We start from the raw sequence: 26,362 nt of genomic DNA, 5'->3' as shown, positions 1-26,362 counted from the left end.
ATCTAGTGAGGGTATCCACTAGCTCCCCCATGTCTTGGACCTTTTGCTTGAGTCGCCCCAACTTCTGCACCAGAGGTTCGTAGTGGCAATTCTGCTCGAGGATCAACACCGCCTGAGCCGCCGTAATGCCGTCTGATGAATGAATAATTTCCGTGACCCGCCGTGATCAATGGTGGGCCGACTCATCGGGGCGCTGAGCGCAGTGCTGCAGATCGACAATCGTCATTGGACGTTTGCAGGTTCCTCAGAAGTTTTTGATGAAGCGCTATTTCAATTCAGCCTAGGTGTGGATGGAGTTGGGGGGTAAGTTTTTTAACCAAGTACGTGCTGACCCTTCGAGCATCATCATGAAGTATCTGGCGCAAACTGCTTCGTTTATGTCGAGCATGTCCATGGTGATTTCATAACTCTCGACCCATGACGCTGGCTCAAGGTCCGGGGTGTAGTTAGGCACCTTTCTTGGTCCTTTAAAATCCTTGGGCATTCGTTCGTTGCGAAGGGCGGGGGACAAGCACGGCACCCCCACTCGTCCACCGCTCCCGACGAGAGGGGCTGGGGCGACTTGGATGTTCGGGAGATCCCGGCTCGGCGGGTTTTGATGATCAGGCGGGTTGTCCTGGGGGATGAGTCGCCGTCCGCTGTTTACAGCGGGCTGGTCCTCTAGCCGACTCCTGGTGTGACTCGCCTCGGGAGTGGAATGCAGCCTATCTAGGCTATGTGAGAACTGGGCATTTTGAACCACCGCCGTCTTCAACATCTCAATGGCGTTCCTTGCTTCTATCTCGGCAGGAGTATTGCCGTGAATCGGAAGAGATTCCAAATGGCGAGTTGCGGCAAGGACGTTGTCCACTGGGTTGGAAAAGTGACCTTGAGGTGTCCGGAATCGGGGAATGCGATCCTCAATTGGTTGAACCGGCGGGTTAGGTGGTTGGCCCGGTCCTCCCCCTAGGGCGGCTCCCGCCCCGGGAGTTCGCGGAGTATCGAACAGGCGGGTCGGGTTGAGATCAGGGGGCAGGCGACCCTGGTGCCTCTGCTGATGGACGGCGTCAGATGCGTGCTGGTGTCTTTCGAGCCGCCAGTTGTCAGTATTTAAGAGAGTTCTCTCGGCGGTAATTTGAGCTTGCCGGGTCTCGATCCTGGCGGACTCCACCTCGGCATCCCGATGAGCCTTTGCCACTGCTTCTCTTAGTTTCGCCAATTCCGTGTTTATTGCCTCCTGGTTTTCCCGTGTGATGGGGGTCGCCATAAGCCTTGTAATTTCCGCTGCTAATTCCACCAAGACAGCGGCCGGGCTTCTAGATGTCTCGCCAGTTCCATCCCCGCCCGTCGGGTTTGGCGAGGGTTGAGTCGCCCCAGCCATGTAAATGGCGATCTGGCGGCGGGTTCGGTCAAGGACTTTGGGGTCCATGGCCAGCGACAAGCCCCCAAGACAATCCCCATGTAGAGACCAGATTGAATCTGAATCGCCCATGGATGATTCGTCATCGGTGTTGATCGGTGTGGTTTCGTGGGTTGCTGAGTGTTCTGGTTCCTCCGATCCCTGCGTGAACCCAACAAAGACCGGGTGAGTTAGATTTGGCGTCATTACTGGATGGACGTACCTGGCCAGCTCGACGATGTCGGTGGAGATGTCCGGCTCAGGCACGAATGATCCGATCATGCCGATGAAGAGGTTGATCTTGCCGAAGGGGACCGTGTAACCAGATTCGATCGAATCCGCCTCGGGCCCCCATAGCAGATTGTTGATGTAGTACTTCCCACGGCGGCTCTGATTCAAGAGCCCCGTCACGTAGCTCCCAAACCCTGGTAGGGCTCCCTTTGAGAACTCAACTCCACCGTGCGCAGGCCCCACGGTGGGCGCCAACTGTCGTGGTTTTGTCACGGCAGATGTCCTCGTGAAAGGACTTAGTATTGGAGCCATCGCACTTTGGTGGCGACTCAAAGGGGTTGAACGGGAGTGAGACGGCGATTTACCCAGGTTCGGCCCCTCGTGAGGAGGTAAAGGCCTACGTCCTGCTTTGAGTTGTATTGATGGAGTTTCGATTACAAGGAGGGCGTAACTCGCCAGACCTAGCACTCGATGATTTCTGACCTGCCCTCTTCTTCCCTGGGACTCGCCTTTATATACAGGTCGAGTCCCTAGGGTTTACAAGGATACTTTCCTTTCTACAAACCGTGACTCTTACGATCTCTAAGTCGCCATCTTTCCAAAGCTTGGAAACCTTCCGGCGGTTGTAAACCGTCATACAACCTTCGGTCTTGCCAGGCCAAGGCCCGAACCATGCTTAGATGAATCGCCAGATTTGGTGACCCGGCCCAACTAGGGAGGGTTATCAATAGATAATATCCCCAACATACTTTGCATGCAATTGGGTGAAGAAGGTAGAGCTACAATGCATATAAAATATAGGTAAAAACATGATCAACGTGACTTGCCTTGCTGACGATTGTTGAACTCGAGCGCGTCTAGATAACAAGCTTTGCACTCCGGATAATCTAACGAAGCAAAAAATTTCCCACAATAAGCATCACAATAGCAAGTGATCAAAATAAAGCAATAAACAAAAGTAGCTATATCATAAAAGAGTAAAATTGTCTTACAAGAACCAAAACAGAATCTGTTTTGCATAAAATAATGACTTAAAATATTCTAAAAATTCTTAAATTTTACCTACTGATAAATGAGATTACTAGCGATCAGTAGAAAAAAGAATCAATTAAAAATCTATTTTTAAACTCCAGATATTAAGAAAACAAGATTTAAAGGAAATCTATTTAAATTCAAATTTTACATTTTCAAACATGGACAAATTATATATCTACAGAAACTACATAATTTTTTTGATTCAATGCAAAAAGAATCACCTCAGTTGGAGTTATATATTAAAAGTTATAAGCAATTTAAAGACAGGTTCAAATCTGATTCAGAAATTTAAAACAGAAAAGAATAAAAACAAAGAGTGACGTGGCAGATCTTGATTGGTTGGGGTGTGTGCACGTTTTAGGCTATCTAGAGGTCGGCCGCAATATAAGAAAAACCTTTCGGTTTTATAATCTGACTAATGGAAAACCGATGGTTTAATCTAATTAACCGAAGGGGTAAGTATTGTCTAATCTGAGCCATCCATTGGAGATCTACGGGTGGGAGGGGAAATAAGAGAGAGGGGAGGACCTTACCGTGAGAGAGAAAGAAAGAACGGCGAGCTCCTGCAGCTGACGTGAAGGTGGCGGGGTGGCGGCGCTCTGGGGGAGTAGGTCGGCGGCGGGGTGGGGAATCCGACGGAGGGGTACGGCGGCGGGGCTCCAGGGGCGTCGGGCGACTCCTGGGCGACGGGGACGCTTCTGGCGAGCTCCTGGGGCTCCTGTGAGCTTTGGTCCAGGGAGGGAAGTCCGGCGAGTGGGGCGACATGGTGTCGGGCAAGGAGGCAGGGATTTTGCTAGGTGAACGGAACGAGGAGACCATGGGGGTTCTTATAGGGGTGGTGGGAGGTGCTAGGAGGCAAGGGATCTCGCGAATCCTAGAGAGGAAGGTTCCTGGGGCCATGGTGGAGGTTTCCTCGAAGCTACCGCGCGTTGGGAGGAAGAAGAAGGAAATAACGGGCCACATTCGGATATTCCACTGGCCAATGATAGCTTTCCTAATAAAACGATTTGTTTCCTTTTTATAAAAACAAGAAAGTAAAACGTACAAAATAAAATAAATATAATTCCAAATATAGAAGTATTATATATCAAAATTACTAGAAAAATATTTCCCACCACGTGGACATTTTATTTTTTACGAAATAAAAACTTTATATATATTTTTAAAATCCAATAAAAATCCAACTTTTGCCTTTAAATTTTTTGGCACTCTTTTTCCACTGACTTTTATTTTTTGGGGGGGGGTGTCATGTTACCTCCTTTCTTTCTGGCTTGGCAAGTATATTGTCAGAAAATTTTTGTGGTTGAAATCTTGTGCCAAAAATAAATTCAAATCAAATACCGAAAGAGATTCAAATGCCACCTTGATTCAAATTCTTTATAGTTGAAGAAGTCATGTTATCTTCTCTCACTAATTTTTTGAACGGGTGAATTTGAATTCACAGGAAAAAGGGGAAAGTCATTTTATTCCCTCTCATTCATAAGTTTTTAAAAAGTTTCAAATTTCACTCAAGTTTCAATCACTCAAACAAACAAACAATAAATCTAGTAATTATATTAACATTCCAAAATTTGGGATGTTACAAGAGAGTCTCATGTTATGTCATTCATATGCTAGTTGGAATCACTTTTTCATAAACTTGGCTTGTATATTCGGATGGTGGGCTTCCTCAAATTCCCGAGGTCTTCATGAGCAAGCAAGTTGGATGCACACCCCACTTAGCTTCAGTGGAGCTTTCATACACTTATAGCTCTAGTGCATCATTTGCAAGGCAATCCCTACTTGTTGCATCGATATCTATCGACGGGCATCTCCATAGCTCGTCGATATGCCTAGTTGATGTGAGACTATCTTCTCCATTTTTACCCCTTTGAAACCTACCACCATATTCTATTCCACCCATAAGCTATGTCCAATGGTTCACGCGTATGTATTGCGCGACGAATAAAAAGTTGATGCATGTTGAAAAAGTACGATCCAATTAATGTGGTTGACATTTGTATTAATGTGGTGAACATGGAGACATGCCTTTCTAATATAAAAATATGAACGGGGTAAAACAATCTTTGAGGATCATATACTTTGAAAGATTAATGATTTTGTTGCTTATACTTATAAGTATTGCTATGCTAACGTTTGTTAATTCATCATTTCTCAATGAGCATACATGCATAAGGTTACATCATGGGTAGCATGTCACATAAAAAAAATCTATTTTTATCGTTACCTACTCGAGGACGAGCAAGAATTAAGCTTTGGGATGGTTGATACATCTCCAACGTATCTATAATTTTTTATTGTTTCATGATGATATATTATCATTCTAGAATACTTTTTGGGTATTTATTTACCAATTTATATTAATTTTCAGAACTAACCTATTGACCGAGTGACCAGCGTAATTTGCTGTTTTCTGCAAGTTTTTTACTTTTTAGGTTTTCCATACCAAACGAAGTCCAATTGACCTAAAATTTTTAGAGAACTTTTCTGGACGAAAAGAAGACCAACAAGCATCGGAGGAAGCCCGAGGTTCAACTTGGCGAATGTCTATATCCCAGTGACAGAAGGGGAAAAGATGCATATTTGTGTTGCTGCTACTAAGGATAAAACGATGGGGTTTATTCATATTGCTTGAGTTTACTTTGTCTACATCATGTCATTGTTCTCCATGCGTTACTCTGTTTTACTTAATACTCTAGATGCATGCTGGATAGCGGTCGATGAGTGGAGTAATAGTAATAGGTGCAAGAAGGAGTCGACCTATTTGTTTATGGGCGTGATGCCTATATACAGATGATCATTGCCGTGCAAATAACATAACTATCCGCTTTTCTGTCAATTGCCCAACAGTAATTTGTTTACCCACCGTATGCTATTTTTCATGGGAGATGCCACTAGGGAAAACCATGGACCCCGGGTCTGTTCACCATATATTTACAAAATCTTCAATACCTTACTGACATTTATTCGCTTTTATTTTATTTTGATTTTTACAACTATCTACAATTATCTACACACCTCACTCACTTGCAAATAACAAGTACAAGGGGATTGGCAACCCTCTTGTGTGCGTTGGTTGCAAGTTGTTTGTTCTTTTTTGTGTAGCCGCTGAAGATGGTTGTGGTTGATATCCCTATTGGTTCGATAAACCTTGGTTGCATAACTAAGGGAAATACTTACCCACATTGTGATGCGATAACCCGTTCGTCTTTACGGAAAACCCAACACAGATCACAAGTATCAGTGGATTGGTGCTAAGGTGTTGTTCTTACTTGAACAAGCAACCCACTTATGATTACCCCCTCTCTCAAGAATATGCAACTACAAAATAAGAATTAAGATAAATATAACCATAACATGAAACGTGTGGATCCAAATCAGCCCTTATGAAGCAACACATAAACTAGGGTTTAATCTTGTGTCACTCTCGCAACTCATCATCTACTTACTATTCCACAATGCCTTCCCTTAGGCCCATATTATGGTGAAGTGTCATGTAGTCTACATTCACATGACACCACTAAGAGAAACAACAACATACACATCATCAAAATATCGAACGAATGCCAACTTCACATGATTACTTATAACAAGACTTCTCCCATGTCCTCAGGAACAATAGTAACTACTCACACCTCATCAATATGTTCAAGATCACAGGTATCATAATGGTTATGAAGAATTTGAACATAATATCTTCCACCAAGTAAACCAACAAGCATCAACTACATGATGTAATCAACACTACTAGTAACCCACACGTACCAATTTGAGGTTTTGAGATACAGATTGAATACAAGAGATGAACTAGGGTTTGAACTGCGATTGTGCTAGTGAAGATGTTGATGAAGATTGTGTTGGAAATATGCCCTAGAGGCAATAATAAATTAGTTATTATTATATTTCTTAGTTCATGATAATCGTTTATTATCCATGCTATAATTGTATTGATTGGAAACACAATACTTGTGTGGATACATAGACAAAACACTGTCCCTAGTAAGCCTCTAGTTGACTAGCTCGTTGATCAAAGATGGTCAAGGTTTCCTGGCCATAGGCAAGTGTTGTCACTTGATAACGGGATCACATCATTAGGAGAATCATGTGATGGACTAGACCCAAACTAATAGACGTAGCATGTTGATCGTGTCATTTTGTTGCTACTGTTTTCTGCGTGTCAAGTATTTGTTCCTATGACCATGAGATCATATAACTCACGGACACCGGAGGAATGCTTTGTGTGTATCAAACGTTGCAACGTAACTGGGTGACTATAAAGATGCTCTACAGGTATCTCCGAAGGTGTTCGTTTAGTTAGTATGGATCGAGACTGGGATTTGTCACTCCGTGTGACGGAGAGGTATCTCGGGGCCCACTCGGTAATACAACATCACACACAAGCCTTGCAAGCAATGTGACTTAGTGTAAGTTGCGGGATCTTGTATTACGGAACGAGTAAAGAGACTTGCCGGTAAACGAGATTGAAATAGGTATGCGGATACTGACGATCGAATCTCGGGCAAGTAACATACCGAAGGACAAAGGGAATGACATACGGGATTATATGAATCCTTGGCACTGAGGTTCAAACGATAAGATCTTCGTAGAATATGTAGGATCCAATATGGGCATCCAGGTCCCGCTATTGGATATTGACCGAGGAGTCTCTCGGGTCATGTATACATAGTTCTCGAACCCGCAGGGTCTGCACACTTAAGGTTCGACGTTGTTTTATGCGTATTTGAGTTATATGGTTGGTTACCGAATGTTGTTCGGAGTCCCGGATGAGATCACGGACGTCACGAGGGTTTCTGGAATGGTACGGAAACGAAGATTGATATATAGGATGACCTCATTTGATTACCGGAAGGTTTTCAGAGTTACCGGGAATGTACCGGGAATGACGAATGGGTTCCGGGAGTTCACCGGGGGGGGGGGGCAACCCACCCCGGGGAAGCCCATAGGCCTTGGGGGAGACACACCAGCCCTTAGTGGGCTGGTGGGACAGCCCACAAGTGCCCTATGCGCCAAGGAGAAGAAAATCGAGAGAGAAAGAAAAAAAAAGGAGGAGGTGGGAAGGAAGGGGGACTCCCTCCCACCAAACCTAGTCCAACTCGGTTTGGGGGAGGGGGCGGAGAGTCCTCCCCCTTGGACTCGGCCGACCCCCTTGGGGCTCCTTGAGCCCCAAGGCAAGGCCCCCTCCCTCCCACCTATATATACGGAGGTTTTAGGGCTGATTTGAGACGACTTTTTCACGGCAGCCCGACCACATACGTCCACGGTTTTTCCTCTAGATCGCGTTTGTGCAGAGCTCGGGCGGAGCCCTGCTGAGACAAGGTCATCACCAACCTCCGGAGCGCCGTCACGCTGCCGGAGAACTCTTCTACCTCTCCGTCTCTCTTGCTGGATCAAGAAGGCCGAGATCATCGTCGAGCTGTACGTGTGCTGAACGCGGAGGTGCCGTCCGTTCGGTACTAGATCGTGGGACGGTTCGTGGGACGGTTCGCGGGGCGGATCGAGGGACGTGAGGACGTTCCACTACATCAACCGCGTTCACTAACACTTCTGCTGTGCGATCTACAAGGGTACGTAGATCGGAAATCCCCTCTCGTAGATGGGCATCACCATGATAGGTCTTCGTGCGCGTAGGAAAATTTTTGTTTCCCATGCGACGTTCCCCAACAGTGGCATCATGAGCTAGGTTCATGCGTAGATGTCTTCTCGAGTAGAACACAAAAGTTTTTGTGGGCGGTGATGTGCGTTTTGCTGCCCTCCTTAGTCTTTTCTTGATTCCGCGGTATTGTTGGATCGAAGCGGGTCGGACCGACATTACTCGTACGCTTAATAATTAATTAAGTTTAAGCTTAATCTAAAATTGACCAGAGGGACTGACCAGTGGGTCCCACTGGTCAGGTTTGACTTTCAACGGCCAGATGGACCTGCTGATGTCATGCTGATGCAATAAAAGTATTTTCCAGTATAAAAATAATTCCAGAAATGTTTAAAACTTCAAAAATTCATAGAAATTAATCTGTAACTCCAATGGAAATAATTTATATATGAAAAAGTATCAGAAAAATTCAAGGAATCTGAATATGCTATTCTCAATCATGTTTGAAAAAGTTACAGAACCCAAACATGTAGATTAATGAATTGGTCAATTCCTACAAATACTTTATAAATGGAATTTGGAAAATATTCAAATTTCATTATGAATGACATGATCACACACTGTCCTAATTACAAATCAGTACCTTAACATGACATCTCATGCATGTTAACATCAAGTTGATCTGAGCATCAGGTCGAATCAATTAAATCGGTATCCGAGAATACCTCGTTTGAATTGATATTTGAATGTGATTCAAATCAATTACAAACCTAATACATGTTGATTACAATAGTTTATCACCTTGCATTCTCATGCTCATGCATCATCTTGTTTGCATATGATTGCTATTGAGTGTTGCCATTCATTTCGGTAGGCTCCGCACCCCCGGATTCCACCGAATATCCGTCTGACGGATATTGTCCCTCCTCTGAGCAACAAGGCAAGCAACCCTTTTGATCATCCCGATAATTCCCATGTTCTTGCTCCTGCACTTATTTATTGCATTAGGATCAAATGCTTCAACTGCTTTTGCCACGTTAGTTGAACCCACTTCCTTTGCATGACCTAACCTTGTCACAGTAAATAGCCGAACCTTGCAACCTAGCATACCTGGTAGTTGCTTGAGCTATGATGTGCCTTATCCTGCTATGCATGCTATGCTTAGAGTTGTGTATGGTCTGTCATCTGGGAGATGAACAGAATTGTGAGAATGTGTTCGGTAAGCAAAGGTTGTGTGTTGAACCTGACTTGGTAAAGGTACCGGTGAAAGGCTGTGTAGGAGTACATGGCGGGTTGTTTCATTGGAACCGTCCTTAGGAACTGAGTTCCGTGTATGTAATCCAAGACTAGATACTACCACATGATGGGCCCTGAAATATGACCCCGCTCGGCCTATTAATCGCTTAGTACTCGGTCCAGGAGTTGCAAGTACTTTCTGGTGTTTATAGTAATGCTGGAGGCCGTGCATGGTGCTGACCTGAGAGGTGGGCCGTGATGCGGTAGGCAGTGGCATGGTGTACCAAGTGGCACCCGGATGGTGGGCTTGGGAACCCTGCGCACATCGTTTGAGGCCGTGGCGGAAACCTCAGCCGGACTTCCGTACGGGTTACTCTCAGATAGGCGATAAACCTGGACTAGGTACTAGTGTGGTTAACGGTCGTGGCCGACTCCCCCGCTGGGCTTCCGCTTGAAGGTTGCCGAGGTGCATGACGTGCACATGGCGATAAGTGGCGAGAGCGTGTGTGACGAAGTACACCCCTGCAGGGTTATGATCTATTCGAATAGCCGCGTCCGCGGATATGGACTAATTGGAGACATATGTTGTTCATAGATAACTTCAATGACTACTCATAAAATTGCCAAGATAAGCGTGAGTGTCGTGGATGGCATTTTTGTATGGAGACGGAATGATTCCACGATAGTGTATTGTTGTGGTGTTAGTGGACTCGTGTGCGAGAAGTCAAGTTGTCAAAATTATTTAAAAATGCAAGTTGTCTAGCCACGAGTCTAATGCTGGCTTTCCGCATGAAACCCCACAATACCTTCTTGATACCTTGCATGAGTAGATAGTTATCCTAAAGTCTTGCTGAGTACCTTCGTACTCATGTTTGCTTAATAAATGTTGCAGAGGTTGCTAATGACCCTAATGGAGGGTTCTTCATATACATCGACGGCGACGAGTAGCTGGTGTCCCAGCTACGATCTGGCCCTACGTTGGGTCTGTAGTATAGTCAGGCCATGTGCCTTGTAGTTGCCTATCTGTACTCAGACAGTTTAAACTCTTCCGCTGGCTTGTAACTGAATGACTGCTATTATGGGTCGTGAGACCCTTAATGTGTAATATTATGTGTGTGGCTCTTCCGAGCCTCTTAAATAAATGTTGTATGTTTATGGTTATGTTGTGATGCCATCGATGTATCTATACATATCGGTATGCCATGCGTACGTGTGTCGTACTTGATATGTATGGGGTTCGATTACCTAGTCGTGAGCTTTAGTAGCATTCCTTACAAGGAATTGCCCCTTTGTGATCCAACGAGCCTTGGTAGCTCGCTACTGCTCCGGACACATTGGTTGACCGGCATGTGTCCTTCTTAGCTGCTGTGTCTGTCCTCTTTGGGGAAATGTCACGCGATGTAATGGAGTCCTTGTAGCTTGCTACGACTCGTCTACACTCGCTGGTGACCGACACCTGCTTTGTTGGGTCATGTATGCCTGTCCTTGTGCGGTACTGCCACTTTGGTTTATGATTAGACATGTCGATTCGGGTTCTTTGACATTGGAATGCTAGCGACACTATTGCATACGCGAGTCAAAAGACGCAAACGGTCCCGGCTAAGGTAAGGCTGCAGCCGTGGAGTTAACCGTGCGTGAGACCGCAAAGGGATGCGATGTGTTACAGGCTGGATTCCTATGGCTTAGGATCGGGGTCCCGACAGCGTTGGTATCAGAGCCTGACTGACTGTAGGATTACTAAGCCAAACTGGTCGAAGTTGAGTCTAGAATTGCCTTAGTTATATATAAGGGAATTGTTGTGGAAGGGAACGTAAGACTCTTGTTCTCTTCTCAAGTTATTCTATTCTGGTCATCCTCGTCTTTTCTGCGGGAATTAAGGACTAGGTTACTCATCTTCTTCTAGGCTCGTGTTTCTGATCGGTAGATTATAGGACTACGGGTCAAGAGATATTTGGGTTTCTTCTATTCCTAGGAAAAAGGAAGTAAGTTTGATGATCAGAGAGTTGAACTTGATAGTTGAGTGGTTACGCTATTCCATTTTGGGTTGTCTCAAAATTTGTTTTTGAGCATTTACAGCCGTTATGCTGCCCAATTTTTCATTCGGAGCTCTAATGCTTTTGCATTACTCTCTATTTACAGATGCCTGGCCGTCCTTCTCGTCAGGTGGTACGTCTGACCAGGTGCATTGATGTGCCGGGTCATACGACCATGCTGGTCAGGGTGATGTTGGTGTGCGGTTATCGCTGGTACCCCGAGTACACAGTGGAGGAACAGTACCGAGACTTCAACCAGAGCCAGTACATCTGCACTGTTAGGGTATTTCCAGACTACCCTGGAGCTGAGAAGCCAATCCATTGGTCCTATGGGTTGGGGGTCACCGTTGACATGGCAGTACAGGATGCTGCCTATTCAATGCTGACCATTATGAGAGCGAGACATGCACTGTTGCAGAATTCAGAGTTCTGCTATGTTCCGGCCTCTCAGCCTGGTGAAGAGGGATACCTCAGTGGAGTCTATTTTGATTCTTCTATGGAGGATCCACTACTGCAGTCCACTGTTGAGATGCTAGAGAGCAGAGACAGGGATGCTCGTGCTCTCTGCATGGAGCTTTATGCTACCCGTGCCCGTCTGTGGACGGCTTTGACGCAGCTGGCACAGGTAGTCCAGACAGGGTGTGGAGAGATGGAGATGCTGAACCCTGTTAGGAACCATCTTCTGGCCCACGTTGACTGGCCAACTATAGGAGGAGTCACACCTCTGCGGGGACCTCTCTTACCACCAGTCAGGGGACCAAGGCCACATCCGTGTCCTTATGGATCCTAGGGATCTCAGGCTAGAGTGTTTCCTGATCCACAGGTTGAGCTTCCAGGTCATGGAGGTAATCTCTATGAGATGTTCTATGCGGATGCCTGAGGTGTGAGCGGAAGGATAGGATGGTAGTAGCCGTACGTTCACAGTCCTGCGTGACTTGTGAAGTATGCCTGTGATGTGAAATGAATTTCGGAGGCCTAGATAAATAATGTATAGGAAGCTTGTAAGGCTCTGATGAGTAGTTTCATAATTTCAGTAGTTTGCTCTTCGGTTAAGGTTGTACTGAACTATGTAAGGGTGTGTATGAACCATGGTGTATATATAGCAGTTGCTTGTTACCATGCTGTTCGGATATTCATTCCGCATTCCGTGCGTCCAGTACATTCTTAATCCATAGCTAGTATTGATATGATATTGGTCTAAGCTGTGAGTTTGTTTGTCAGGATGGTGTTCACCAGGTTGAACCGTGCCCCTGGTCATGAGCAAGGCGAGGGTAGTCAAGCGTCGCAGGAAGACCTGCCTCACCCGCCTTCTCTGGTGGAAGTGATGCTTGAGGCAGAAAGAAACAAAAGGGAGACCAATCGACTGTTAGAGCGTATTGAGCAGAATACGGCTCGACATCCTAGGAATGCCGCAGTGTCCCTCAATGACTTTGTGAAGCTGAATCCTCCAAAGTTTCATCATTCGGTCGATCCCCTCGACGCTGATGACTGGCTGTGCAACATCTCACGCAAGATTCCCTCTGCGAATGTGTCTGAGGCCGACAAGGTGACCTTTGCAGCATATTTCGTCGAGGGACCCGCCAATCTGTGGTGGGAGAATTTTGAAGCAATGCGTCCCACTGAACCAGTAGCCACATGGGCAGACTTCAGTGCAGCTTTTCGTCTGCACCATATTCCAGAGGGCCTGATGGACAGAAAGAGAGAGGAGTTCTGTGCCTTCACTCAGGGCAAGCTGTCTGTGGATGCCTATAGCCGCGAGTTCGGTAATCTCGCCCGCTATGCAACAGAGGAGGTGTCTACTGACGCCAAGAAGCAAGCAAGATTCCGTAAGGGTCTGAGCCCTGAGCTTCGTCGTGATCTGCGCCTCCATGAGTGTGCAAGCTTTCAAGCCCTAGTCAACAAGGCGATCAGTGCTGAGACTGGTCATTCTGACTTCGAAGCCACAAGGAAGCACCCCCGTGACTTTGGCTCGTCTTCAGGTTCCGCGTTTCCAAAACGCAGGGTGTGGGTTCCAAACAGTTCTCTGCCGCCAAGATACACTCCGAGGCCATCCTACGTGGCGCCTCAGACGAATCAGGCCAGCCCTCCAGCAAAAGCTTATGGTGGTCCAGCCAGCAATGCTGCACCACGTGCCAACCAAGTGATATGCTACAAGTGTGGAGAACCAGGGCACTATTCCCGTGAGTGTCCTTAGAATGTGGGTGCCAAGCAACTCGGAAAGTCCGTCGGACAAGCCAAGTCAGGCAAAGCTTACTATGTGAAGCCCACTCCTGCACGTGGCCGTGTGAACTATGTGTTAGCAGAAGAAGCTGCAGAGGATCCCGACGTCATGCTGGGTACGCTTCTTGTTAATCATCACCCAGCGTCCGTTCTCTTTGACACTGGGTCTTCTCATTCCTTCATTTCAGAAAGTTATGCACAGTTGCATAACATGTCTTTTTGTGATATGCCAATCCCATTGGTTGTCCAAACCCTTGGTAGTAAATGGCAAACCTCTAGGATAACCTATGACAATGAAATTCTAGTAGACAGGCTAGTTTTTCTAGCCTCATTGATAGCCTTGAAATCTTCGGATATTAATATCATCTTGGGCATGGACTGGATGTCAGCTCACTATGCCAAGATTGATACACATTCTAGAAATGTCCAGCTTACCCATCCCTCGGGTGAGATAGTAAATGTCTCTACTCGAGTTGCCAAATGCCAACTCTATTCCTTAAATGCCAACCCTATTCCGGAACTTGAAGACATTCCGGTAGTCTGTGACTTCCCGGATGTTTTTCCAAAGGAACTGCCAGGAATTCCACCTGACAGAGATGTAGAGTTTGTGATAGACCTTGTTCCGGGAACTGTCCCAATAGCCAGAAGACCATATAAGATGGCACCCCTGGAGCTAGCCGAACTTAAGAAGAAACTAGATGAGGCCTTGAACAAAGGTTTCATTCGTCCTAGCTCTTCTCCTTGGGCTTGTCCCGTCCTCTTCGTCAAGAAGAAAGACGGAACGGATCGGATGGTTGTAGATTACCGACCAGTTAATCTGGTCACCATAAAGAACAAGTATCCGCTCCCCATGATCAACGACCTGTACGATCAGCTCGCTGGATCCTCAGTCTTCTCCAAAATGGATTTGAGGTTGGGATACCATCAAATCAAGATTAAGAACGGGGACATTCCAAAAACGGCTTTTGTTACTCGTTATGGCCAATACGAGTACACCGTCATGTCCTTCGGTTTGACCAATGCCCTAGCCACCTTCTCTCGACTGATGAATTCAATCTTCATGGAGTATTTGGATAAATTCGTCGTGGTATACCTCGATGATATTCTCATCTACTCATAGAATGAACAAGAACATGCCGAGCATCTAAGGCTGGTATTGATGAAACTTCGAGAGCATCGCCTTTATGCCAAGTTTTCAAAATGTGAATTCTGGTTACCAGAAGTGACCTATCTGGGTCATGTAATCTCTGGTAAGGGTATTGGTGTCAATCCCGAGAGAGTTCAAGCTGTCCTTGATTGGACTCAACCTGAATCGGTTAAGCAAGTTAGGAGTTTTCTTGGTCTAGCGAGCTATTGTCGCCGCTTTGTCGAGAATTTCTCCAAGGTTGCAAAGCCTCTAACTGAACTCCTCAAGAAGGATAAAAAGTTCGAGTGGACACCACAGTGTGAGCATAGTTTTCAGGAACTGAAAAGACGTCTGACTTCTGCACCTGTGTTGCTACCACCAGATTTTTCTAAGGACTTTGTTATCTATTGCGACGCGTCGCGACAAGTATTAGGTTGCATTCTCATGCAAGATCGTCATGTGATCGCATACGCATCTCGACAGTTGCGTCCACATGAGGATAATTATCCCACACATGACCTTGAGCTTGCAGCTGTGGTCCATGCACTAAAAACCTGGCGACATTACCTTCTGGGTAATCGTTGCGAAATATTCACTGATCACCAAAGTATGAAATATATCTTCACCCAGCCGGATTTGAATATCAGGCAAAGACGGTGGGTTGAGTTGATCTCGGATTACGACTTAGGGATAACTTACACCCCGGGGAAGGCCAATGTTATGGCCGATGCACTAAGTCGTAAATCTTATTGTAACAATTTGATGCTACAACAAGGTCAACCACATCTCCATGAGGACTTTCGGAAGTTGAATCTTCATATTGTTCCTCAAGGATTCCTTTCTACCCTGGTGGCGAAGCCTACTCTTAAGGATCAAATTATAGCTGGCCAAAAGCGTGACAAGGGTATATCACGGATCAAGGAGAATATTTTTAGCGAAAACGCTAAAGAATTTTCCATGAACGATCAAGGTGTTGTGTTCTTCCAGAATCGTCTAGTGGTTCCTAAGAACCCACATCTAAGACAGTTAATCCTTAAGGAGGCTCATGATTCTCCTCTCACCATTCATCCCGGTAGTACTAAGATGTATCAGGACCTACGCCAGAGGTTCTGGTGGACTAGGATGAAGAGAGAAATTGCTGAGTTCGTTGCTAACTGCGACGTTTGTCGTCGAGTTAAGGCAGAACATCAAAGGCCTGCTGGCACCCTTCAACCTCTAGCTATTCCTGAATGGAAATGGGATAAAGTTAGCATGGATTTCATTACCGGATTTCCCAAGACCAAGAAAGGAAATAATGCTATCTTTGTGGTCATTGACCGTCTTTCCAAAGTGGCTCATTTTCTTCCTGTTCGTGAGAGTATAACAGCTAGCCAGCTAGCAGAGTTATATATCTCCCGAATAGTGTCTCTTCATGGTGTTCCCCTGGAGATTAACTCGGACCGTGGGAGTATCTTTACTTCTCGCTTCTGGAAAGTTTTCAGAATGCCATGGGGACCCACTTATATTTTAGCACTGCTTTCCATCCCCAATCAAGTGGTCAAGTAGAAAGAGTGAATCAAATCCTAGAAGATATGCTCCGAGCTTGTGTTATATCGTTCGGTATGAATTGGGAAAAGTGCCTTCCATTCGCCGAATTCGCTTATAACAATAGTTATCAATCAAGCCTGGGCAAAGCCCCTTTTGAAGTTCTCTATGGACGAAGATGTCGAACACCTCTTAATTGGTCAGAAACCGGAGAGAGGCAACTCTTTGGCCCGGACATGATCCAGGATGCAGAAGAGCAGGTTCGCATTATTCGTGAAAAGTTGAAAACAGACCAGTCTCGTCAAAAGAGCCAATATGATCGTCATCATAAGGCTGTGACCTTTGAAGTTGACGAGAAGGCTTACCTTCGGGTTACACCTTTGAAGGGTACCCATCGTTTCGGTATCAAGGGCAAGTTGGCTCCTCGTTACATTGGTCCTTTTCGCATTCTTGCCAAACGAGGAGAAGTTGCCTACCAGTTGGAACTTCCTCCGCATCTCTCCAAGGTTCATGATGTATTCCACGTCTCGCAACTCAGGCGTTGCTTTTCGGATCCCATCCGTGAAGTGGACCACGAAACGCTTGATCTCCAAGATAACCTTTCATACCGAGAATACTCCGTGCGTATTCTTGATCAAGCTGAGCATACCAGTCGACGTCGAAACCTCAAGTTTCTTAAAGTTCAATGGTAAAATCATTCTGAAAAGGAGGCAACTTGGGAAAGAGAGGATCGTCTCCGACTTGAGTATCCTGCGTTATTCCCGACGACTTCTAAATCTCGGGACGAGATTCTTTTGAGTGGGGGTGAGTTGTCACATCCCTGACACCTTAAGAAAGTTAGTCTTGTGCTCATGTCTTCTTTGCATTTGCATCTAAGAATTCTCCAACAAGAACAAGAAAGTGGTGAAGGAAAAAAAACTCAAAACCCTAGCCACTACTTTAAATAAGGAAATCTCAAACTAGTTAAAATCAATGAACCCAAAATGGACTCAAGAAATGTTCAAACTTTCTGATAAATCATGAAAGTAAATGAGCATTGGAGAAAACTATTTTCTTGACACTTTAAGCATTTTAAATAAATGCAAAAGCTAGTGGTTTCCACGTTTTAATTTTGAAATCAGAAACTTTAAATTTTCAAAAATGTTGAAAACTTTGGAAATAGTTGGAAATATTCCAACAAATATTCTAGAGTGCTTAACTTAGCTTTTACAATTTATTTGGGAGTTGAAATAAATAGAAAATCAGTGAAATATCAAAACAGAAACAAAAACAGAAAGAAAAAGGAAAAGAGGTTACCTGTCGCTCACCTGGCCCGACCCATCTCAACTCCTGTCGTCTCCCTCCCCCGCTAGTGGGCAGCAGGAGGTGGCCACCGCGTTCTCCGGCGCGGCCACGCACCTATGCGCCTGCCTGGCCACCGCCTCGCGCTGCCAAGGCCGGGTATAAGCTCCCCGAGGCCGCCCCTATCCATTCCCAGCGCTAGTTCTCCCCCTCCTCTCGGATCTCTCCTCCCCCTTCTGCCGCCATTGGAGCCCGAGCAGAGCTCGAGCTCGTCGTCGTTCTAGCCGACCTCCCTTCCTTCTGAGCCGCGCGTTAGCTCCGCCGCAACCCCCTGAAGCTTCCTAGCCACGAGCCCGACGCCCAGATGCAGTGAATCAACGGTAGCAGTCGTCTTCTTCCTCGGGTCACCGAAGATTGCCGCCGACGTTCTCCCTCTCCAGGCCGTCCCCGAGCAAGCTAGCGCCACCACTGCACTCCCCGTGAGCATGCGGTCTTTTCCCCTAAGCTCTCCCCGTCGATCCCCTCCTCTAGGCTTAGTTCCATCGGAGCCCGACGAGGACCGTCGCTGCACTCGTCGCCGGCAGCCCTCCGGTGACGGGTTGGTCAGTCTGAGGCCACCAACAGCCTCAGGACATCATGTAGATGCGTTCAGTGCCCAGCCCCGCGCGTTTTGCCCCTGTATTCGATGGCTTCGACGATGGCCGAACTTGGTCGCCGCCAAGCTCGTCGCCAGCGTTGATCCCGGCGACCCCAGTCCCTGGGGCTTGTCCCATCGTGCGCGCCATCGAGTGGCCGTTCCTCCCATGGTCTCAGCCGTGCGTTTGGCCCTCTGTGCGCCATTTCCGAGCCCCCCCGATGTTCTCGTGCTCGCCAGAGGCTCCCCGCCGGCGAGGACGACCTTGCTTCCGGTGGATCTCGGCTGGCCTGAGCCACTGACTGGTGGGGCGAGCCTCTGGCAAGATTAACGAAAATAAAAAAGATCAAATAAGTTAATAAGTCACTGACATGTGGGTCCAGTAAGATTAATCATTAATTAAGTTTAAACTTAATCTAAAATTGACCAGAGGGACTGACCAGTGGGTCCCACTGGTCAGGTTTGACTTTCAACGGCTAGATGGACCTGCTGATGTCATGCTGATGCAATAAAAGTATTTTCCAGTTTAAAAATAATTCCAGAAATGTTTAAAACTTCAAAAATTCATAGAAATTAATCTGTAACTCCAATGGAAATAATTTATATATGAAAAAGTATCAGAAAAATTCAAGGAATCTGAATATGCTATTTTCAATCATGTTTGAAAAAGTTACAGAACCCAAACATGTAGATTAATGAATTGGTCAATTCCTACAAATACTTTATAAATGGAATTTGGAAAATATTCAAATTTCATTATGAATGACATGATCACACACTGTCCTAATTACAAATCAGTACCTTAACATGACATCTCATGCATGTTAACATCAAGTTGATCTGAGCATCAGGTCGAATCAATTAAATCGGTATCCGAGAATACCTCGTTTGAATTGATATTTGAATGTGATTCAAATCAATTACAAACCTAATACATGTTGATTACAATAGTTTATCACCTTGAATTCTCATGCTCATGCATCATCTTGTTTGCATATGATTGCTATTGAGTGTTGCCATTCATTTCGGTAGGCTCCGCACCCCCGGATTCCACCGAATATCCGTCTGACGGATATTGTCCCTCCTCTGAGCAACAAGGCAAGCAACCCTTTTGATCATCCCGATAATTCCCATGTTCTTGATCCTGCACTTATTTATTGCATTAGGATCAAATGCTTCAACTGCTTTTGCCACGTTAGTTGAACCCACTTCCTTTGCATGACCTAACCTTGTCACAGTAAATAGCCGAACCTTGCAACCTAGCATACCTGGTAGTTGCTTGAGCTATGATGTGCCTTATCCTTCTATGCATGCTATGCTTAGAGTTGTGTATGGTCTGTCATCTGGGAGATGAACAGAATTGTGAGAATGTGTTCGGTAAGCAAAGGTTGTGTGTTGAACCTGACTTGGTAAAGGTACCGGTGAAAGGCTGTGTAGGAGTACATGGCGGGTTGTTTCATTGGAACCGTCCTTAGGAACTGAGTTCCGTGTATGTAATCCAAGACTAGATACTACCACATGCTGGGCCCTGAAATATGACCCCGCTCGGCCTATTAATCGCTTAGTACTCGGTCCAGGAGTTCCAAGTAGTTTCTGGTGTTTATAGTAATGCTGGAGGCCGTGCATGGTGCTGACCTGAGAGGTGGGCCGTGATGCGGTAGGCAGTGGCACGGTGTACCAAGTGGCACCCGGATGGTGGGCTTGGGAACCCTGCGCACATCGTTTGAGGCCGTGGCGGAAACCTCGGCCGGACTTCCGTACGGGTTACTCTGAGATAGGCGATAAACCTGGACTAGGTACTAGTGTGGTTAACGGTCGTGGCCGACTCCCCCGCTGGGCTTCCGCTTGAAGGTTGCCGAGGTGCATGACGTGCACATGGCGATAAGTGGCGAGAGCGTGTGTGACGAAGTACACCCCTGCAGGGTTATGATCTATTCGAATACCCGCGTCCGCGGATATGGACTACTTGGAGACATATGTTGTTCATAGATAACTTCAATGGCTACTCATAAAATTGCCAAGATAAGCGTGAGTGTCGTGGACGGCATTTCTGGATGGAGACGGAATGATTCCACGATAGTGTATTGTTGTGGTGTTAGTGGACTCGTGTGCGAGAAGTCAAGTTGTCAAAATTATTTAAAAATGCAAGTTGTCTAGCCACGAGTCTAATGCTGGCTTTCCGCATGAAACCCCACAATACCTTCTTGATACCTTGCATGAGTAGATAGTTATCCTAAAGTCTTGCTGAGTACCTTCGTACTCATGTTTGCTTAATAAATGTTGCAGAGGTTGCTAATGACCCTAATGGAGGGTTCTTCGTAGACATCGACGACGACGAGTAGCTGGTGTCCCAGCTACGATCTGGCCCTACGTTGGGTCTGTAGTATAGTCAGGCCATGTGCCTTCTAGTTGCCCTGTCTGTACTCAGACAGTTTAAACTCTTCTGCTGGCTTGTAACTGAATGACTGCTATTATGGGTCGTGAGACCCTTAATGTGTAATATTATGTGTGTGGCTCTTCCGAGCCTCTTAAATAAATGTTGTATGTTTATGGTTATGTTGTGATGCCATCGATGTATCTATACATATCGGTATGCCATGTGTACGTGTGTCGTACTTGATATGTATGGGGTTCGATTACCTAGTCGTGAGCTTTAGTAGCATTCCTTACAAGGAAATGCCCCTTTGTGATCCAACGAGCCTTGGTAGCTCGCTACTGCTCCGGACACATTGGTTGACCGGCATGTGTCCTTCTTAGCTGCTGTGTCTGTCCTCTTTGGGGAAATGTCACGCGATGTAATGGAGTCCTTGTAGCTTGCTACGACTCCTCTACACTCGCTGGTGACCGACACCTGCTTTGTTGGGTCATGTATGCCTGTCCTTATACGGTACTGCCACTTTGGTTTATGATTAGACATGTCGATCCGGGTTCTTTGACATTGGAATGCTAGCGACACTATTGCATACGCGAGTCAAAAGACGCAAACGGTCCCGGCTAAGGTAAGGCTGCAGCCGTGGAGTTAACCGTGCGTGAGACCGCAAAGGGATGCGATGTGTTACAGGCTGGATTCCTATGGCTTAGGATCGGGGTCCCGACAGGTTCCACTCTGGAAAACCCAAAATACCCATACTATCTAAATTATTCATACTATCCAAATTATTCATGATATTATTACACTTAAATGTTACCCATACTATCCAAAATACTCACACTATTCGAATTATTCAAACCAAATGTTGATGTGTGCTCCGAATATTTTGGGTTTTCTGGGTACCCGAATTACCCAACTAAAATTTTGGGTAATTTGGGTTTGGTTCTTTTTTTGGCAGAAAAAAATCCGATTCCCATTTTTGAAAACCCGAATTACCCATAACTCGAACTACCCGAACCGAAATAACCAAAATACCTGAACGCCCAGGCTGACCGGGTAGGTGGGGGGTATGTAACTTGCTTATAATATCTTTAGACCTTCTTTTCTTGGGAATTTTCATCAAAGCATATATGTCTAATGATGAAGACAGTCGTGTAGGGACATGCCATTCAAATGATTTTTAACCCCTTTTCATGACGTAGTTCTAAATCGCCGTCTTGCGTGTGTGGGCAATAGGGGGAGACGACCATCCCACACGACACAGAAAAATCATCGATGCTGGTGACCTGTGAATGCAAACATTTTGCAAAACTAATCGTATGGGATGTCCTCATATATCACAAACGAGAGCCATCAGACGACCGTGTGAGATATGTCATATTTTGCATTACCATCGTGTGCGCTACTCTGTGTTGCACCGTTTACAATGCGCACCTCATCACAAACAATTCATTATTGCAAATAGTGTATGATAAGGAGTATATCACAAACACGTATAGTTTGTGACCCGTTTGCAATTTCTAACTAAGAAGATAACTTAACCGTTGTAGGAGTGTCAGATAGGTTTAAGAAACATCTGAATGTCATACTCGTGTCGGAGAGGATAAATATCGCACGCGCAATTTTGTGGTACAACATTTATGATGTGTATTACATCATAATAGTTTATAATATTGAACTATGTGCGATAACTGGTCCTATCACCAACGTTGAACTCGGTTGCACCATTTGTGATATTGTCTTTCATCACACATGGTTTGCAAACGACAATTGAGTTCATGGTCGCACACATTTTCTATCTATGGAATGTGTCGCATCATGAGGCATTTCACAAATGTTGAGATTTTACAAACCGTGTGTGGCGTAATCTCCCACATAGCATATTTTTCTATTTTAATCGCTACATTCTAAAATTGTGCATAATTTTAATTTGAAAGTAGGGAATATCTTTTAACATATATAGAATATCTAGAGATAGATAGGTTCAACAACCAATGCGTTATTTGAATCATAGGTACAAACTTCAAGAATTACTTCAACAAAAGAATTACATATGCACCAAATAAAGAATGATGAATGACAGTTGAATACTTGTATTAAAGAATGTAAAGAAAGAGGCAAAAGATATTCGGGTTGTTGTAAAAGGTGAAGCGGAATGCCCGTATTGTGTCCTCCTTCATGTCGAATGCACACACGACTCTGACCATCCTTCAATATATTCATGAGGACTTCCAAATAGTCATTGTAATGTGATAGAAATACATGTACATTTGCATGTCCAACAATCATGTAGTTTGAGAGGTGATCTTGAGTAAACTGCGTTGGGAACAACTGTAAAGGAAAAACATACAAACATTGACAGCTAACAACTCATTATGGGCAGTAATAAGGCTAGAGAGTTCTGAGTTCATATACTGCAGACCACTATTGTCTTAGACAAACTGTAAATAAATAGTTAAATTGCCGCATTTTGGCCCATTGTCCTAACAATCTTTATTACTCACCTCGCACGATAGTGGTTCATGAATATCTCATTTCCTCATACTCAAGAAGGGTGGATATTTACCAATGACATATGTACCTACAAGCAACAAGTTATATTAGAAGCTAAACTGCAATAGCACAATGATGTATTACAACAATCTCTTCTAACCACTATATAAGATTTAATTACATCCAATATACTAACATATTGGATGTATTAACATATTATGTTATGGGCGGAGGGAGTATAACATGGGAAACAAATATATCCATGGGAACCAAAAACCAAAATAGGCATATGCTCACTACAACAAGCTTAACACCAACCAAATATAATCATTCATAATGGATTTGTTTATAATGCCTAGTACAAAGCTTGTACTTAAACATAAAATTGTATAATTAAACATCATAGAGTGAAAAAACAAGAAAAATATGCAAGAAAAGACAAAATGATGGGGTGGGATGCTTTCTAGGGCCATTGAACTAGTATTGATCAAATTTTACTGCACATTGTGAATAACTAAATAAACAAGGCATACCACAAACTAGACAAATATAACAATTGAAACTGGACAAATGCTAACGACAAACAACCAAAAACCTTTAAAGGAGGCATATAGTCACTGCAACAAACTTAACAACAACCAAATAGTAATTCATGTCGGTATTGTTGAAAATGCATAGAACGTACCATGTGTTTAAACATCAAATTGTATGATTGAACATCACATTGTGATAAAACTGAAATAAACAGGGGTGTGTTAACTACACCAGCTTTAACTGGAACCAAGTGTATGAATGAAGAACCAAATCTAGCAATTGAAACTGGACATGTGTTCACTAGAAACAACCACAAACAGCTAAACAATATATATGTACACTAGAGACAACCAAACATTTGCATTCATGTAATTGAACTCAACAACTCATACTCCAACATATCAAATTGCACTTTTGAACGTTACATTTTGCATGACTGAAAAACTTTAACACGACATGGTTAAAACCTACAAGCACTATCATATGAAGTCCCCCCTTTGAGGAGGCAGGACAAACAAATCACGAGTTTCCTCAATTGTCACCTATGGGCTCATTCCGCATTGAAGAGCCCGCACGATGGGTGCGCACCATGCGCTCCCTGTTGTCGCTGCTTGGCTCCTTCCCTTTGGAACAACACAGCTGTAGGGTGCCCTCCCTAATGTCATGGATGGGATATTTCCCCTTGGAAGCGACGGATAGGGCGCCCTTGTTGTCATTGTCGTCGTCAGTGGGCCATGACTTGGCAGCTTACAATGACGAGACACCACCATGGAATGCGACCTTCAGAAATGAAGGCAAATTCCTGACAACAAACTAGAGTAGATTGATGGCGGGGCCATGGAGGAGATCCACGGGGGTTGAACCCGAGGGGTGGGGGTGCACCACTTAACCTATGGGATAGCCCACATCAAGCCGTCATTGTCAACGAGCTACATGTCGTAGCCGGCTGCCGTGACATATAGACATGCGCGAGCCTGCTTATTTAAAGCCCCTGGAGAGTCATCGTAGTGAGCTTCCCTGGGACCTCGACGGCCACCTCGCCGTCGTCCGGTGGACAAGCCTCAGTATACCTATTTTTTTGCCATTCACTACTTGAGCTCCCCAGGAAGCGTGGCCAAGCTTAGGATGCAACGCACTGGAGTGGGGTGGCGATGGGGGTGGGGTTCTATGGGAAATGGGGTGTTTCGCAGGTCGACACAAGGAGTTGGACTAGAGTGGTGCTTGAATTCGACATGGATGAGCACTACTGTCTCATACACACATGATTCTAGTCCAACCCCTTTGTGATGGATCTTCACGAGGACAGTTGGGCCTGGCAGCAACGACAAGCTAACTAGGGTTCAAGCGAGGGAGGAGTGATGTGTGTGTGAGCGGAGGTTTTCCTCTTCTTTTTTTAACATAATCTGAGCAAAGATTTTGTGGTGGTGCTCGTGTGGGGTGGGCGGAGGTGGTATTTGAGGAAATGCCATGGCTACTGAAATTTTACTAGACCGGAGTGTAATGCAGGGATGTCGGGGCTACTCAAAATTTACACTATGGGATTGAAGCGGCGCGGCCCACGCGGGAGCAACAAACATCGCACACTGCCCAAACATAATAAGTGCGTGCTATCAAATAGGAAAACCCCGCGGAACCACCATTTTTCAAATCGCTCAAGGCGATAGATATTTTTGAGATTGTGAGGGAGGTCTCGTGGAGCCCAATCGTGTGACCATGCTGATGTGAGAGGGCACGGGCGTGGCATACAGGTAGTCGGGGGAATGGTGTGTGTTGAGTGTACAATCACAAACAGTCATTTTTCAAATTGTCTACTATTTACTCCTATAATAATAATATAAATGAGCATTTCGCCAAAAGGAAATACAAGAAATGGGTGAGAACACAAACACAACTACATGTGGAACAAAAGTATGTATGCAAAGGGTGGTTTGATATGTTCAAATACCCAATGTGCAACTTTGATGTGCCACATGTCTCGCGTGCCACCACTTCGTGTCGACGAGAGGGATTTTTTAGCTACAAATACATGCCCCAAACTAGGTCTCGTGTCTCACCCTACCATAACATGAAAATGAAACCTACATGAATCCAACATGGTCAAACTACCCCGTCTCGCTTTTGGTCAAAGGTGGACCGTGGCACATGCGCCTCGCAACACGGACAACCCCGAACCCACCGAGGTTCATGACATACGTACACATTATAGCCCCCCCACGCACACACACACAGACGCACACACATAGAGAGAGAAAGAAATAGAAAGAGAGAGAGAGAGAGACTTCGAGTCGGCTGGAGGGCATCTCAGCAAGACTTCGTCTAACATGGACCGAAGAATCAACCTTGGTCAAACCTCTCTTGTTGTCGGTCGAAGTGATGGATGTCCACAGAGGCCCATGAATGGGGGGGGGGGGTGTCGCGAGTAACCACGCGATTGAGTGTCCCAAGAAATCCATCACATGCATGTGGCACACATAACTAAATAAACAAGGCATACTACAAACAACCAAATATAGTAATTGAGATTGGACAAATCCTAACCACAAACAACCAAAAACCTTTAAAGGAGGCATATTATCACTACAACAGACTTAATATCAACCAAATATTCATTCATATCGTTATTATTGAAAATGTGATTAAACATCAAATTGTATG

The sequence above is a fragment of the Hordeum vulgare genome, chromosome 5H (assembly GCF_904849725.1).
Source record: "Hordeum vulgare subsp. vulgare chromosome 5H, MorexV3_pseudomolecules_assembly, whole genome shotgun sequence".
In the NCBI taxonomy this organism is placed as follows: domain Eukaryota; kingdom Viridiplantae; phylum Streptophyta; class Magnoliopsida; order Poales; family Poaceae; genus Hordeum; species Hordeum vulgare.
Note: the sequence above shows the minus strand (reverse complement) of the source record.